At 32.3% G+C, this 16,884-nt stretch overlaps 1 protein-coding gene across 6 annotated transcripts in view; it reads right to left on the bottom strand.

The window, feature by feature from the left end:
• DENND4A (DENN domain containing 4A) overlaps window positions 1–16,884 on the bottom strand; it is a 107,373-nt gene that overhangs the window by 79,344 nt on the left and 11,145 nt on the right. For 5 of the 6 annotated variants that reach the window (XM_039865259.1, XM_039865263.1, XM_039865262.1 and 2 more), the window contains one exon: window positions 5,102–5,180. The exons of the other annotated variant lie outside the window; for it this stretch is intronic. The gene's annotated coding sequence lies outside the window, so the exon portion shown is untranslated. Of the gene's footprint in view, window positions 1–5,101; window positions 5,181–16,884 lie in introns of those variants that run through there. 6 annotated transcript variants of the gene reach the window in all.

Genomic DNA, 16,884 nt, shown 5'->3' with positions numbered 1-16,884 from the left:
ATACCTGAGAGCAAAGAAATTCTTGTGTAGTATACTTGTTTATGATACAATTATCACCATTTTCATCTTAATTCCAAAACTCATTTAATTTTCTATATTGCTAATGTCATAAGTTTCCAGAATTCATGCCACATTTCTTAAAATCTATATCTGTTGCTCAAATATACTCTATAAATATTCTCACTATTTGTTTAGGAAAAAAGCCTAAACAAGGATCAAATGTTCTTGTTTTATTTAGATATATATGGCTCCCATGTAGCAATTCTCTTACACATAAGAATTTTGCACAAAATAATGGGCTTAAACTATTCAGGTATGCCTCCTAGACTGACAGTAAAGAGGAAGTAATAACCTGTTCTACTGAGAAGTTTCTGTTAAACATTGAATAGTCACTCTCAGCTGATTGCATATAACAGGTGCTCCACAAAAAAACCAGCAGTGTTACTCATTTAATTATCTATTCATTCTCAAAGAGTAGAACAAAAGTACTTTTCTAAAAAGCACTTCTGTATTTAACTTTTTTTCTCATTTCATTAAATATTAAATTATTTCAGTCTTTGAAATAATTTTTAGTAACTGTATTTTATTTATGGATATAATATTATTGATTTACTTATTGTTGATCATTTGTTACTTCTACTTATTTTGGTAATATTTTTTAAATGCTATGATGAATAACCTGAACATAAACCTTTGGCTACAACTCATTTCTTCAGGATAAACTTACTGAAGTTGAATTACTAGGTCGAATTACATAACCAGCCTCTATAAGTGTTTATGTGCTTTTATGTGTGTATGAATTTTAAATTATAAGCTTTGATAGACACTAGTCTTAAAAATTACCTTGGTAGAGCACTTTCCTCTCTTCATAATGAAGAGATTTAAGTATTTTCCTTTTTCCTAGATGCTAACTTCACGTTATTTAAACTAAAGCATACAGTCACTGTTTCATACTATAGTCTTAGGTCTTGCTATGCAGAAAGAAGGGAAAGAGAATGGAAATAGTACTACCATGAAAACATAAAAATATATTTAAGAAGGCCTTTTGAAAGCTACTACCTTAGCCATTTGAAATAATAATATGCTTTCATTCCTAACTGAATGAATAATAGTAAATAACTACTAAAAGGGAACAAATTATTGTTCTTCATCAATACATATGAGAACATCCATTTTAAGGTGGTGATTAAATTCTCTTACATTTATTGATACAAAAGTAAACTATGCATCACCGCAGCTCTCTTGCCTTGTCATTGTTGTTATTTCCATTTGTTCATCTGAGGGCGAAGAATGGTTAGGAAGGAAGGCAAAATATTTTAAGGCAAGGCTGACAAAGTATATAATGCCAAGAACATAGCTGGCAACATTACAGGTGATTTCTTGAAAGATCTAAATGCTTTTTAATTCACTCATGAAGTATCAATAATTCTGAAAATGCAACTCTACTTTTTATTTTAAATCAATTATTTTTAAAGTAAGTTTGAGATTTAGAAGCTAGGAGAAAGACCTTGTTAAAAATTACAAGGCAAAGAAAATACTGAAAATCTTTAATATAGAAATGAATAATTAACAGTATTTTCTAACAATTCCATTAAACCAAGAGACTTCCATTGGCATGTGAAATTTATAATTCTTATGGAAAATACTAATTAGATATAAAGACAAAACGCCTCGTGTTGGCAAGAGCCACCAAAAAATTACTTGGAAAGAGCATCAGAAGAAAGCATTAGTCATACATAAAACTTGGACTTTTAGTTTAGTACATCAGAGCAAAAACCTCTAAACAGTTAAGAGGTAAATTTCTTCTTTCTCTCTCTCTTTCTCCCCTCCCTCCCTCCCCCGCTGCATGCCCCACTTCCTTCTTTTTGGAGGTAAATTCCTTTAAACTCATTTTGAAAACTAGAGCCACACAAAACAAGCATTTGATCCAACAGTTCTCTAAATAATCACAGTAATATAAAACGCTGAAACAACTTTACTCAGGCTGAAGTAACAATACGTAATACTACATCATTAACCAATCATTGTTTCCAATTCTTCGTTCAATATGACATAGATAACTTAAGTTAGCTCATATATTGTTTATAGCATTTCTTATAAGTTCAGATACCTGCTTAGCTAGTATTTCACTTCAAATCACATCTATTTTCTTTGAGAATAACAAGAAGTATGTATTCCCTATTCTTAAAAGGTTCACGAGAACTAAATTAAGAAATTACAAGAAAGCTCTTATCCATTCAGCAACTAATGGAGACTGATTAGTTTTTCTCCCTTTCAATCTCTGCCCAATCAATTCAGATTCTTTTTTATCTCTTCTATCACTCCATTAGGTCAGAGTAGTTAAGCATTTGTTACTTAGGCTAACCATAAGGACAAGAAAAGGCAAGAGTGGAAATCAAAGGTAATATTTTAAAGAATATCAACAGGACAAGTAATAACAAATGTTGGAAAGGATGTGGAGAAACAGGAACCCTCATACACTGCTGGTGGGACTGCAAATTGGTATGGCCACTATGGAAAGCGGTATGGAGGTTCCTCAAAAAACTAAGAATTGATCTACCACATGATCCGGCAATCCTTCTACTGGGAAATTACCCCAAAGACTTGAAAACTCATATCCGAAAAGATATTGGCACACCGATGTTCATAGCAGCATTATTCACGATGGCCAAGACATGGAAGCAACTGAAATGTCCTACGATAGACGACTGGCTAAAGAAGCTGTGGTACATATATACAATGGAATATTACTCAGCCATAAGAAAAGATAAAATACTGTCATTTGTGACAACATGGATGGACCTCAAGATAATCATGCTAAGCGAAATAAGCCAGACAGAAAAAGTTGAAAATCACATGGTATCACTTATATGTGGGATATAAACCTAAAAGCAACAAATGAACAGGACATACAAACAGGGACTCATGGACATAGACAACAGACTAGTGGTTAGTAGAGGGGAGGTGGGGAGTGGGGAGGAGGGAGGTAGATGGGGTAAGAAAAAAAAATAAAATAAGACAAAAAATAAAGATATATGAAAAACAAAAATCTGAATATAAAAGTTTATCAAATTATAAACTTTACTGAAATTGTAAAAGTAGCAAAATATCTTTCAGATAGAGACTGATAAACAGTCACAATTTCAAGATATATATAAAAATGGTTGATAACTCAATGGACCAATTCAACTGTTCCTCACTCCTGTTCACTTAAATAAGCTAGAAAAAATTTTCTTTTTTTAAAAAACATAATTCCACAGTTAAGAACCTAATCTAGTTCATCTTTCCTTATAGTATCAAAACTAGAGACCTTCATTCCCAGCTTTTCTAAACTTCATCTCTCATTTTTCTTCCAACCAAGGTAATCTATTATCCTTTAAATGTAATTTTGCTCTTTTCCTCTTCGACAATATACTATATAGTATTTCCTCTTTCTAGTAAACATACATTCATTGCATTTTTCAAAAAAATTAAATTTATGTGGATTTTCATTTAAACTTTATGAACTGTACGAAATGATAGAAGGAAAAAGAAATTCAACAATCCCATTCACAATAAAAAATTTAGTTTATATTTGACAATGCTTCCTAATTTCCTTTGAAAATAGAAAATATCCTTCTAATCCTCAATGCAGTTATAATACAGAATAACATATTTATATATTTTATTTAATAGGCATTTTTCTAATCTGATATATTTATAATTATACTAAATGAATACATAATATTCCATCAAATAGAAATAACATACACTATAACCAGTATCCCATTTTTCCATTCCCAGATAGTATCCAAAGTATAATAAGTATGTGCATAAAAAATACTTATTAAACAAATGAATACTTCACCCTGTAACCCTTCTCAAGCATATTATACTAAATGTAATGTCTTTTTTCTATAATTCAGAATCAATTTTCTGAACCTCAATTACTTTAAATACTGTAGTTGTTGAAGATAGGGTAGATATAGATAAACTAGATGATTCGTGTCTAGTAAGCGAAAACCAAAACCGTCAGGATTTTGGCAAAATTAGAAATTTACTGAATAAGTAATTGATTCATTCATTTAATGAATTTTTGATAAATACTTACTAAATCTGACGCTATTTTAGGAGTCTGTGGTGATACTGATGAAAGCAATAGCCTTGCTTTGAAGGCGTTTCTTGTTTAGTTCTACTTTTCCATATCTCTTTCTATACTTTTATTCCACCTCTAGCCATCTTTGCTCCTATCACCCTTCCAGATTCCAGAAGCTTGCCTTCACTAAGACCAAAGTTTCCCTATCATTTTTCCCCCAAAGCCTCATATGCACAAATGTGATTCCTACTACACTGTCCCTTTTCCCTTTCTCCTTGACAACTAGCACTCCTTCAGCATGAGCATCCTATGGAGATTCTAAAAAGAAAGAAATCTTATTTGTATATCATATTTAATAGTATGTTAACTTTCTTTTAAAAAGTTTTAACCCACCTGAGGCAAATCTAACTTTTTAAAAGTTCTATTACCTCAAACTGATGGACTATGTGGGGCAAATTTCTTGAGCAAGGGGAGTTTACTTGTTCCCTTGTCTACTTTGGAACCACCTCCCCTCTCTCAACACCTATTCCCAACAAAAACCAACAAGGAAAAATCAAAATGCAATTATGTAATTTGACAGCACCCTTCTGGAAGATTACCAACCTCTGATTTATTATATAAAAAAAGTTAAGATAGGAATAATAGACATTTAGAGGGGAAGGGATCTTATTATTAGTCATAATCTAATCTCTCATTTTATAGCCAAAGGAAATAGCTTACTTAAAGATACCTAGCCAATTAGTGATAGAGCCTGGGCAAGAACTCAAGTCCCTCAATCCTGTGTTCTTTACATCTGAGGATGCTGCCTCCAATAAATGGTCATTAATATTGACCCAGGGCACATCTTAAGACACCTTCTTTCAATAGGTTCTTTTGTGTCACTTGTTACTCATAATCATTATGTGATGAATATATGCCAAATTCTAGTTAAGAAGTCTGGTAAATTACATCTTCAGTGTTTAATACTGAAAACAGCTAACAAATTAAACAGAAACAAATCAAAATAAAAAAACAAAAACTACTTACACATTACTGAAAGTCTTTCTCCGAAAATGATGCCAGATCTCACTCTGTGAATTCTGCAAGACTTGGAGTTTGAGAAATACTGTATTGAAAAGAATAAGAATTGAGCTTAAATTAATTCCAATCAAATCTTTCTAAGACAGCTGTGGATACTTAAAGTTCTGTTAACAATGGTAATTTTCAAATAAAATGCTTGCATATATTATTTTCATATAGTTAAGAGCCCATAAGTTATTTTCAAATACCAGCTCTTCCAGAAAACACATTTCAGTCAAGGACACACAGACACACACACACATACGCACAGTAGATAACGAGGAGAAAAACAAAAAAATAAAAGAGTAAGTAATGGCACAAAAGAGTAAATACACAGAAGCAGGGAGTGTTAGAAAAACATGACACTTGTGGGGTATGATATATATTGTCTTATTCCTAGAGGAAAAAGGAACACATTTAAAATAATTTAAACTCAAGTACCTTCTATATATATAACAAGTTGCAAAGAAGTCAATAACTGAAAGTATTTTCCACTTATTACAAATTTTTAAAACACTATTTAAATAGAATCAGCTATAACAAACCCTAAACAAGATATGGTTAAGATCTCATCAAGGAAGCTAGGTTTTCTGTCCAAAATAAATAATGTTGTATTACGGGACTCAATATGTCATTATCATATTTTCTTAGAGTTGAGTAATTTATTAAGTTGTAGTTACAAGTAATTTTAAACACAAATGAAATAATGATGACACTGACAAAGTCTTAGAGCACATTGTAGGTTAGCTTTATAATGCTGAAGACACACACACACAGCACTTTCAGTAAGAGTCAAAAGCTTTTGCAGGAAAACAAGTTGACATGCAGTCATCACAAGTATATCAAGAGGAAGAAACCACAGCTTTAGCCAATATGGATTTTCTACTAACAACAGAGAAATAGCAGCAGCAACAGACACCAGATTTACCAAACTTGGTTGGTACTTGATATATCAAGTGTCTTGAAATGTAATGGAGGGTGAGAAGAATAAATGAGAAATAATGTAAGTGGAATCTTGTTATGTTTTGGACTGCTAAAACAGATCAGGTTGAATATATGTTTTAAAAACTGGGACACCACTCTACCCCAGACTCTCTGAAAATTTTCAGTCAGTAAATGTGGAGTGTTATATATATTTTTCAAATATTTCTAAACTCACAGCTGACAAGTAGCAGAAAGACAATATAAATACTAACTTGCTGAAATATTTTTTAAATTCAACATCAATCAGATTATCACAAAAATTTTCTAGTTGAAATATTTTATATAAAAATACTTTTAAGGTTTGAAAATTAGAGCTATTTTATTTTTAGAATATCAGGCTTGTTTAGATGCAATTATGAATTATGAATGTACTATAACCAATTCCAAATACATTTTCTGCTACATTGAGTTTCTTAATATGGTAAGAACATTGTATTGACCGTGACTCTATGGTCCACTAAATTTAATATTTATTACTCAAAATTTCTTCAATGTTGAACATTTCAGATTAATTTATAGTAGCATTTTCAATATCAAATATTTCATCTTTGACAAAACAAACTTCTAAAACCTTTACTTTCATTCTATGAATTATATGAAAAAAAACTGATTCATTATTAGAATTAACTGATTTTCTATTACACAGAAAATGAGACTGATATAAAACTGGCATCACTTAAGTGTATGCAAAGTTCTCCCAATTAAGTCAACAGAGCACAGTTATTGCTATTTTCCATACATGCATAAGAAAACTTGGAATAGAAAATAGGTAAAATCTATTTAGTAGAGCATTCTTTGATGTAAATGGAAAGTCATACTCCACAAGTAATATATCAATGTGCTTCCTGGAACTACATAAGTTAAATTACCTTTCAGCACAGATTCCTTTAAATTGCCTTTCTTAAAAAACATACATTATATTAGTTTCAGGTGTATAACATGATTCAACATTTGTATATATTGTGAAATGATCACCATAATAAATCTAGTTGACAGATGTCAACTAGATTTATTATGGTGATCATTTCACAATATTGATTTTTATGGTGATCATTTCACAATATTGATTTTTTTTCCTTGTGCTGAGAACGTTTAGGATCTACTCTGTCAGTAACTTTCACTTACACAATGCAGAATTATCAACTGCAGTCACCATGCTGTACATTACATCCTCATGACTTATTTTCTAACTGGAAGTTGACTCCCTTCACACATTTTGCCCACCCTCTTCTCCCATTTCAGGCAACCACCAATTTGTTATCTGTATCTATGAGCTTGTGTGTGTGTGTGTGTGTGTGTGTGCACGCGCGCGTGCATGTGTACGTGTGACCCAGGTTGCTTCAATATCTTGGCTATTGTAAATAATGCTGCAATGAACATGGGGGTGCAGATATCTTTTCCAGTTAGTGTTCTCATTTTCTTTAGATAAATAGCCAGAAGTGGAATTGCTAGATCACATAGCAGTTATATTTTTAATGTTTGAGGAACCTCCATATTGTTTTCCATAGTAATTACGCTAATTTTTCATTCCCACCAAGAGTGCAAAAGAGTTCCCTCATCGACACCTGTTATTTATTGACTTTTTGCTAACAGCCATTTTAACAGATGTGAGGTAATATCTCATTGTAGTTTTGATTTGCATTTACCTGATGATTAGGATGTTAAGCACCTTTTCATGTACCTGTTGTCCATCTAACTGTCTTCTTTGGAAAAATCTATTCAGATCCTGTCCATTTTAAATTAAATTGTTTGGGTTTTTTTGTTTGTTTGTTTTTGCTATTTAGTTGTATGTGGTCTTTATATTTTGTGGATATTAACCCCTTGTCAACTATATGATTTTGCAAATATTTTCTTCCATTTAATAGATTGCCCTTTCATTTTGTTGATGGTTTCTTTTGCTGTGCAGAAGCTTTTTAGTTTGATGTAGTCTCACTTATTTTTACTTTTGTTAACTTTGCTTTTGATGTCAAATCCAAAAAAATCAGCACCAATACCAAGGTCAAGGAGCTTACTGCCTATATTTTCTTCTATAAGTTTTATGGTTTCAGGTCTTATATTCAAGTTTTTAATACACTTTGAGTTAATTTTTGTGTACAGTATAAGATTCATTTTTTAGCATGTAGTTATTCAGTTTTCCTGACACCATTTATTGAAGAGACTCTTTCTCCACTGTATACTCTTGACTCCTTTGTCATAAATTGACTGTATATCCGGGGATTTATTTCTGGTCCATGTGTCTGTTTTAACGCCAATAGCATACTGTTTTACTATAGTTTTGTAATACTGCTTGAAATCAGAGAGCATGATAGCTCCATCTTTGTTCTTCTTTCTCAGATAGCTTTGGCTAATCTGGGGTCTTTTGTGGTTCCATAAAAATTTTAGGATTATTTATTCTATTTCTGTATAAAATGCCATTGGAATTTTGATAGGGATTGCACTGAATCTGTAGATTGCTTTGGGTCGTATGGACATTTAAACAATGTTGATTCTTCCAACCCATGAGCATGGAATATATTTCCACTTATTTGTGTCTTCTTCAATTTTTTTTCATCAATGTCTTATAGTTTTTGGTGTAGAGATCTTTCACCTTCTTGGTTAAATTTATTTTTAGGTATTTTATTCTTTTTGATACAATTGTAAATGAGATTGTTTCCTAATTTATTTTTCTGACAGCTCATTATTAGTGTATTGTAACACAATGAATTTCTGTATAGTGATTTTGTATCCTACAACTTTACTAAATTCATATTCACAGAGTGATGTCAATGTGTTTTCTGCAGCTACATATGTTAAATTATCTTTCAGCAAGATTCCTTCAAATTGCCATTATTTTTAACTGAAACTTTTCTTTTGAGATAATTGTAGATTCACATTCAGTTGAAAGACCTAACAAAGATCTGATATACTTTTCATTCAGTTTCCCTTGGTGGTAACATCTCTCAAAACTACAGCACAATATCATTGTGGAATACTGCATTGATGCAATTTACCTACCTTATTTTGATTTCCTTAGTTTTACTTGTATTCATTTGTGTGTTTGGATATGTTTGGTTCTACACAATTTTATTACATGAGCAGCTTCATGTATTCATTACCAAAGTCAAGATACAAAACAGTTCCATCACAAGGATCCCTAGTGTTGACCTTTTATATTTTTATAAGTCCTGTTCCTTCCACTGCCCTAATATCTGTGGAGAGGTATGTTTTTACTAGAAAACACATACAGCCTAAGAAAAAGAAAGAAAATGTCTTCAAAAGCAATACCCCCTTACAAAATAAGTGAAGAAATGAATCAAAGAAAAAAGTATAAGCATATATGGTACAGAAAGACTTATTAGTCACATTGACTCAGACATCTTGAACACTATATGTGAACATGATTATACAAACATACAAATGTACAGACATATGTATGCACATAAAAGAGAAGAAGGGCAGAGACTGTTTATCTATTAAATCACAGTGAAGATCAATCTCTTCAGTTCTGAGATAAAATTTTCCATATGTTAAATTCTAGACTGGAATCAAGTGAACAACAAAAAATAATACTATAGAATAACTACAATGGGAACTCCTAGATGTATAAGAACATAAAAAGTAATCTTTTACTTTGTTCAGGGGCAACCTTGCCCCTCATGTAAAAAATAAGTTAGAACTAGAATAGCTGGCTTTCTCTTGAGAATATGGATCTGGTCTGGACAGAACAAGCACAGACTCAAATAACTGAATGTTAACATACAGATACCTCTTATTTCTCCAGGCAGACTATAAGCAATTGAAAGGCAGGAATTCTCTAATTTCTTTTAATTCCCTCACATAAATTATAGCAGTTATAAATGCAAGGTAGGTGTATAAATCTTTATTAAATGAATAATGTTGGCATAGAAAAAATTGGTAAAATTAAGAAACCACAGAATCATAGAATTTTAGAGCTAGGAAGGTAGATGGTGATTTAGTTTCAGTTCATGTTATAATTGAAGCAATTGAGGCATATAAGTTAAACAGCTTGCCTAAGACCAAATACATCAATTTATGACTCAACTCTCATTTAATTTAAAATTCTAATACATCATATTTCAAGAATGGAAGAAGAAAACAATTCCCTGGGAAGACCTGTGTGTTAACTAGTGAAAATGGGCTTTGTGGGACAAAAAATGTTAAAAGGTAAGTGGGAGAAGTTAAACTGGTTGAAGAGACTGGGACAATTAACAGGTTAAGAAAAAGAACGGATGATCAAAAATAAGAGAAAAGGGTAAAGTAAAAAAGAAGTTGAACAAAGAGATATGGTGAGAAAAGGAATAAAAAAGAAGAAGGGAGGAAAGTGTAAACAGGATAAAATTAAAAAACAGTGCAGAAATGGGAAAAAGTGGGAAGTGGCTAAAGAAGGATGGGGAAATGGTATCTGGAGAATTTTTAATGCTATTTACATTCTTTTAAAGACACTTTACTTTAGAAATGAGATTTACCATTTCTACAGAAAAAATCAAATTCCATGTAAACTAACTGCTACAAAAATGAACTACCCATCTTGTACTGAAAATCTGTTCATAATCAACACTGTATATGAAATGCAAATATATGATGCTTACTAGTCTAGAGTGAAAGGGAAATCTGGTTTTAAATTTTGTCTCTCACACTATCTTTTTTTAACTTAATTTCCCATATGCATACCATTCCCATATTGCAAAGTTCTTACTTCCTCTTTGAATTATGATAAGCATTTGTTAGCTGGTGTCAAAATGAATTGTTGTTTCCATTGGAATTTTCCTAAAAGTTTCTCTTAAACACACAACATCTGGGTTTTTCTTCCTATTTCACTGTCGTACACAAGCTACTTGAAATAGTATTCATTAGGGTAATAAAAAATGCATTTACATAAGACAAGCAATCTAAAATAAAGCTATACTAACATATAATAAAAATGAGATGTGTTGACTGAAAATATCGCCTTTCTTGAAAAGTAGATACACAGATTTATAATTCTGTCATTTGATTAATGCTAAACATTTCAATTGGTTAACTATTTAATTACCTATTTAAATATACTTTAAGCCTTTTTAAAAAATTCCTTTCCACTTTTCCCCACAAACTGTAACAAATAACAAATTTATTTGTTTACAAGCACCTGAAAAGGACTTTGAGAATTAACACACACTTGAAAATAACTTTGAGAATTCTGTTATTCTTCCAGTTAATAATGTTTGATTGATACAAGTTTTTGATTTGTAGGACTTACTAGGTAATTAAAAACTACAAACAATTCATACACAAGGAAACCCAAATACATTAAAATGCGTGGAAAAATTGTTAGCCTTGCAAATAATCAAAGAAATTAAACTTTGAGATATTATATCATATCCAGTAAATTAACAAATATGAATAAAAAACATTAAACCTAATGCTGGTCAGTGGTACTGTAAGAAAAACAAGCACGCTTAAAAACTGTTAATGGTATTGTGAATTAGAACAATTTTTCTTAAAGTAATAAAGCAAATCACTTAAAACTACTTGTACTCTTATCAACTAATTCTATTTTGGTAAAATCCTCTCAAGAAATACTTTTTTAAAACTCAAACTGTTGGTCTTGATTATTTACAACCATACCCTCCTTAAAGGTTCACAGAATTTTACAGCAGAACAAGACCTTAAAAAGCTTTTGGTTCAATATCATCATTTTGTTGATGAGGGAATTCAAGTACAGAAAGGCAAATTTGACTTGCTAGAAGTAGCACAGTTCTACTGTAAGCATACTCTTACCATATGATCCAGCAGTCAAACTTCTTGGTATTTACTCAAATGAGATGAAAATGAGTCCACACAAAAACCTGCACATGGATGCTTACAGTAGTTTCATTTATAACTGCCACAATTTGGAAGGAACTAAGATGTCCTTCAGTAGGTGAATGAATAAACAAACTGTGGTACATCCAGACAATGGAATAGTATTTGGCATTAAAAGAAATGAGCTATCGAGCCGTGAAAAAACATGGAAGAAACTTACATGCATATTCCTAAGTGAAAGAAGCCAATCCGAAAAGGTTATACTATGATTCAAACTATATGACATTCTGGTAAAGGCAAAACTACGGAGACAGTAAAAAGATCAAGGGTTACCAATAGTGATGGAGGAGGGATAAACAGGATGAGCAGGGAAGATTTTCAGGGCAGTGAGATTCGGTATGATGCTACTACAATGGTGGATATATGTCATTATACACTATACATTTATCAAAACCCACAGAATGTACAACACAGAGTGAACCCTAATGGAAACTATGAACTTTTGGTGATAATGATGTGTCAGTGTAGGTTCATAGACCATAACAAATGTACTATTCTGGTGGGGATATTGATTGTGAAGGAGGCTGTGTCTGTGTAGGGACAGAAGTATATGGGAACTCTCTGTACTTTCTGCTTAATTTTGCTGTGAATCTAAAAATGCTTTAAAAAATAAAGTGTATTTAAAAGGGAAAAATAAGAATTAGTTCTGAATACCCCCAATATGGAGGCTAGAAAAATTAGAGTCAACATCTAAATAACAGTACTTTCATACAGTGAGGAAAAACAAATGGAGATGAGGAAATACTTATAAAATAATCACCAATTATTTCCAAGAATAAAGATCTAAGATGTCAGTTTGGTATAATAGGTAGACACTTTATAGAGAAATCTAAGAACACCTCAAAGTGAAAATTCTAAAAATTCCTAGCAAGAAAAAGAAAAATTAGTTCACCGCCCCACACACAAAAATCTAACTCAAGATTTCTCATCAGTAACACTGGATTTAAGAAGATAATGGAGTCATATTTCTAAAATGTTGAAAGAAAGGGAATTTTATATATAGCTAAACTCATTTGAATGCAATGGTGAAATAAAGATATTAGGAATATAAGTGCTCAGATGGTTTACCAAAAAAGCAGCTAAACAAAAAATCAAACTATTGTTCAAAGGTTAAACTGCATATCCTTAAAGACTCAAAATTTTAGAGTGAAACACTGAGACAAAATATTGTAATAAGATGATAACCAAATCTAGTGGACTTTATAAGATATGACAAGAAAGGGTGAGTAAATAACTTAAAGGTTCATTATTGTTAAGTAAACAATGGGAGTCAGAGGAGGGAAGAAAGGAAAAAAAAAAAACAAAGGGAAGTAATCCTGAACATCAAAAGGCTAAAGAACTCTAACATGGTAGGGACAGAGATGAGGAAAGAATCAAGGCCTAGGAGAGCCTACTAAGATACATGTCTTGTTCAGGGGGAAGATATATCAATAAGCTTAAAAACCTGATAGACAAAAATAAATATAAACATGAATCTGACTACATAAAGAGTAACCACCAGAAGAATAAAAATATAATAAATAACTTTCTAAAAAATTTATTTATCCTTAGAAAATAGTAAAAAAGAAATAAGGAAAAGAAAGTATGGTAAATAGAAAACATAAAATGACAGGAATAAGTCTCAATATAATAAAGAGGCAAAGTTTAGCATACTAAAAAAACTCTTAGAAAGTACTCTTAAAGGTAACATGCCAGCCTTCTTACTAATTCTTGAACAAACCAGGCATGTTCCAGTCTCAGGGACTTATACTTTCTGCTCACCTGCCTGGAATAGCCTTTCCTGATGCCGCTCAGCCAGATGCATCTCAGGTGCCAGCCAGCTATATTGTCTGGTCCTTCTCTCTAAAAAGTTACCTTCTCGGTGAGGCTTTACATGACCACCCTATTTAAAACGTCCACAACCTCTCACGTCCAACACTCATATTCTCTTGTTTTAATTTTCTCAATTTACTACTTTTCACCATCTAACATACTACATATTAGACTCATTCATTTTATTTACTATCTCTCTCTCGCTCTCCATAAGATTGCAAATTCAATGAGGGTAGGAATTTTTCTGTTTTAGTCACTGCTATATAACCAGCATCTAGAACAGTGCCTGGAGAATACTATGTGGTCCATACCCGTTGAGTGAATGAATAAACAAATCAAGTTGTCCATTAGTAAAGGAATAATTTTTAAATGTAGCAGATACCATGATTTGAATACCGGGTAGCAGTCAGAAGCAATGAACTTGATGTAAACACAGCAACAAAGATTTTTTTTAATTTAGTGCTTAATGAAAATAGTAGGAAAGAATAAGGAATCTACAGCAAAATATCATTTATATAAATTGAAAACATATTCAAAATAGCATTATAGTTTTCAAAGATACATTCAGATGGTATGTTAAACATATTAAAGTGAATACCTATGGGAGAAAGGAAATGGGAGCGAAGGTGGAGAATAAAGGAGGATAAAATAAAATTAAAGCAGGGCCCTACAGAGGCCAATAACAAAAGTGTACCATGAAACAAGAAATGTGATTAAATCAATTCTCTATACCTAAGATGCTCTAACCCAACTTCCTCCTAAAAAGAGATATTTAACCACTGGTTTCAGCAAAACTCAAATCACTGTGACCTTGAGAAGACCCACTTTAATAAAGTGTTTGAAGGAGGAAAGCCCAACTGTAATGAACTGAGGAGAATGAGAAGTGAGGAAGGATATACAGCCTTTTATAGGAGTTTTGATGTGAAGAGGAGCAGGGAAATAGAATGATAACTTATAAAGACATGGACTCGACAGAGGATTTAAAAAAAAATGAATGAAATTAAGTGGGGTTAACCAATGGGAATCATCCAGCAGACAGAGAAAATGAGGATGAAGTAGAAAAAGAGCATGATTGTAAAAGTAAAAGCCTTAAAAAGTGAGAAGAGATGGGATCCAAAACATAGAGGGTCTGATCATAGAGGCAAAGATTTATTGCATTGTTAAGACAAGCTTTCCATAATAACGTTTAACAATAATTTTTCTGAATATGCAGACTTTGGTGATGTGGGTTCTTAACCTTTTCTGGGTCATGAACCCCTTTGAGAATCTGATTAGTGCTATGGATCATCTCTCCCTTAAAATACCCATATAGATATTCAGATAAAACTTTACATACAGCTTTAAGACTTTTGCTGAGCCATGCTCCTCAAGCTAACACATACATAAGTCTGTTTTTTGATTTCTGCTTTTTGTACTTTTTAATTAAGGCATAACATACATATAGAAAAGTGCACAACTCTAGGAATTTCCATAAAGAGAACACACCAGCCACTATAAATACCTCCCAGGTCAAGAAATAGAATGCTACCAGTAACAAGAAGCTCCCAATCCCCCTCTAACCTTTCCCCAAAGAATCATATCCAGACACCTAACATTAGATTCGTTTTGTCTGTTTTTGAACCTATTATATAATGGAACATGGAAGGATTCAGACTGTATGTATTCTCTTTTGGTCTAGCTTTTTTCACTCCACAATGTTTTCGAGTTTCAGTCATATTTGTAGCAGTAGTTTATTCATTTTCATTTCTGTATAGCTTTTCATTTTGAGAATATATCATAATTTATCCATTCTATTGTTAATAGAAATTTGGCTTGTTTCCAATATTTGGTTATAATAGTTACAAAATCATGCATAAATTATTGTACATGTCTTCTGATGAACAAGTGTATGAATTTAAAAAAATACCTACAAATAATATATGTATATTCAACTCTGGTACATAATGCCAGTGTTACAAAATGGTTGTAATAAGACCTGATATTTGATGAGTAAGATGGTTTAGAAATTAAAAAATTTTGCAAGCAGAAACATTCCTCTGATCGAGCTCTCTAAAATATTAGTTTGTTGTTTTTATTTAAAAGGCTATTTCTATGACATAACTTTGGCTATGGTCTAGCACTGAGGTTGGCTGGTTGGTTTGTTTCCTATTTATTCTGGGTTTAGTTATCCAATCTTCTAGTCATTTCTGTAAGCTAACTATTATCCTTCCAATAAATTCCTTTTCCTTTTCTTCAGCAACCAGAGTTGATTTCTGTTGTCTGCATCCAAGAATCCCCAAATGGCAACCCTATCATGTGCCAGGCTCTGTACTAGGCAATGGAAACACAAAGGCAACTAAGATATGTCCCTGCCTTACAGTAGTATAATAGAGATGGCAGCCAAACAAGCAATTACAATAAATGATAAGTCTATATAACAGGAATGGTCACAGAAAACACAAAGACATACAGTTTAAACTTAGGAATCAGAAAAGAAAAAGATATCATCTAAATCTTGAAATATGAGTACAATAATAGAGAGATGGAAGGGTATTCCAAACAAAGAGAACAACAGATAAAAGGCATATAACCTTTTCTATATACATCACCTCCTTCCTACACAGTATATTGAAAGCATATTTGAAGGACAAAAGCAACAAGAGACAGACTGATGGGTTTGCAGAGGATAAGAAACAGTCCCAAAGTGTGACCTGAGTGACAATGGTGGTAATTTTGAGCTTGTTATATGAAAACGCACCTCGTGCTTGAAACACACACACATCCGCCACCATCACTGCTGCAAGCAGCAAAGCGGGCCACAACTACCTTCCTTTTTTCTCTTATCTACCTCAAGCACTTAGAAGAGTTAACTATGGAGCTCTGGGTTTGAGGGGGAGGTTGTTTGGTTGGTTGGTTTTTTGTGATGGGGGCTGTGTAGGAATCATGAATGAGTGGATAAAGGACTTGAAAAGAGAAGTAAAGGTATTAATGAACTGATTAGAGTAGCGAAGCACAAAGCATTCTGACAACTGCATACACTAGTTTTGCTTAAAGGTAGGTGCAATTCTACAGGAGAAAAACTGATGTAAAATAACATTTATAAAATAGTGTGTGTATGCTCTGTCCTCTAAAAT

The sequence above is a fragment of the Pteropus medius genome, unplaced genomic scaffold, assembly GCF_902729225.1.
Source record: "Pteropus medius unplaced genomic scaffold, Ma_sr-lr_union100, whole genome shotgun sequence".
Lineage (NCBI taxonomy): Eukaryota > Metazoa > Chordata > Mammalia > Chiroptera > Pteropodidae > Pteropus > Pteropus medius.
Note: the sequence above shows the minus strand (reverse complement) of the source record. Positions and strands in the feature narration are given on the sequence as shown.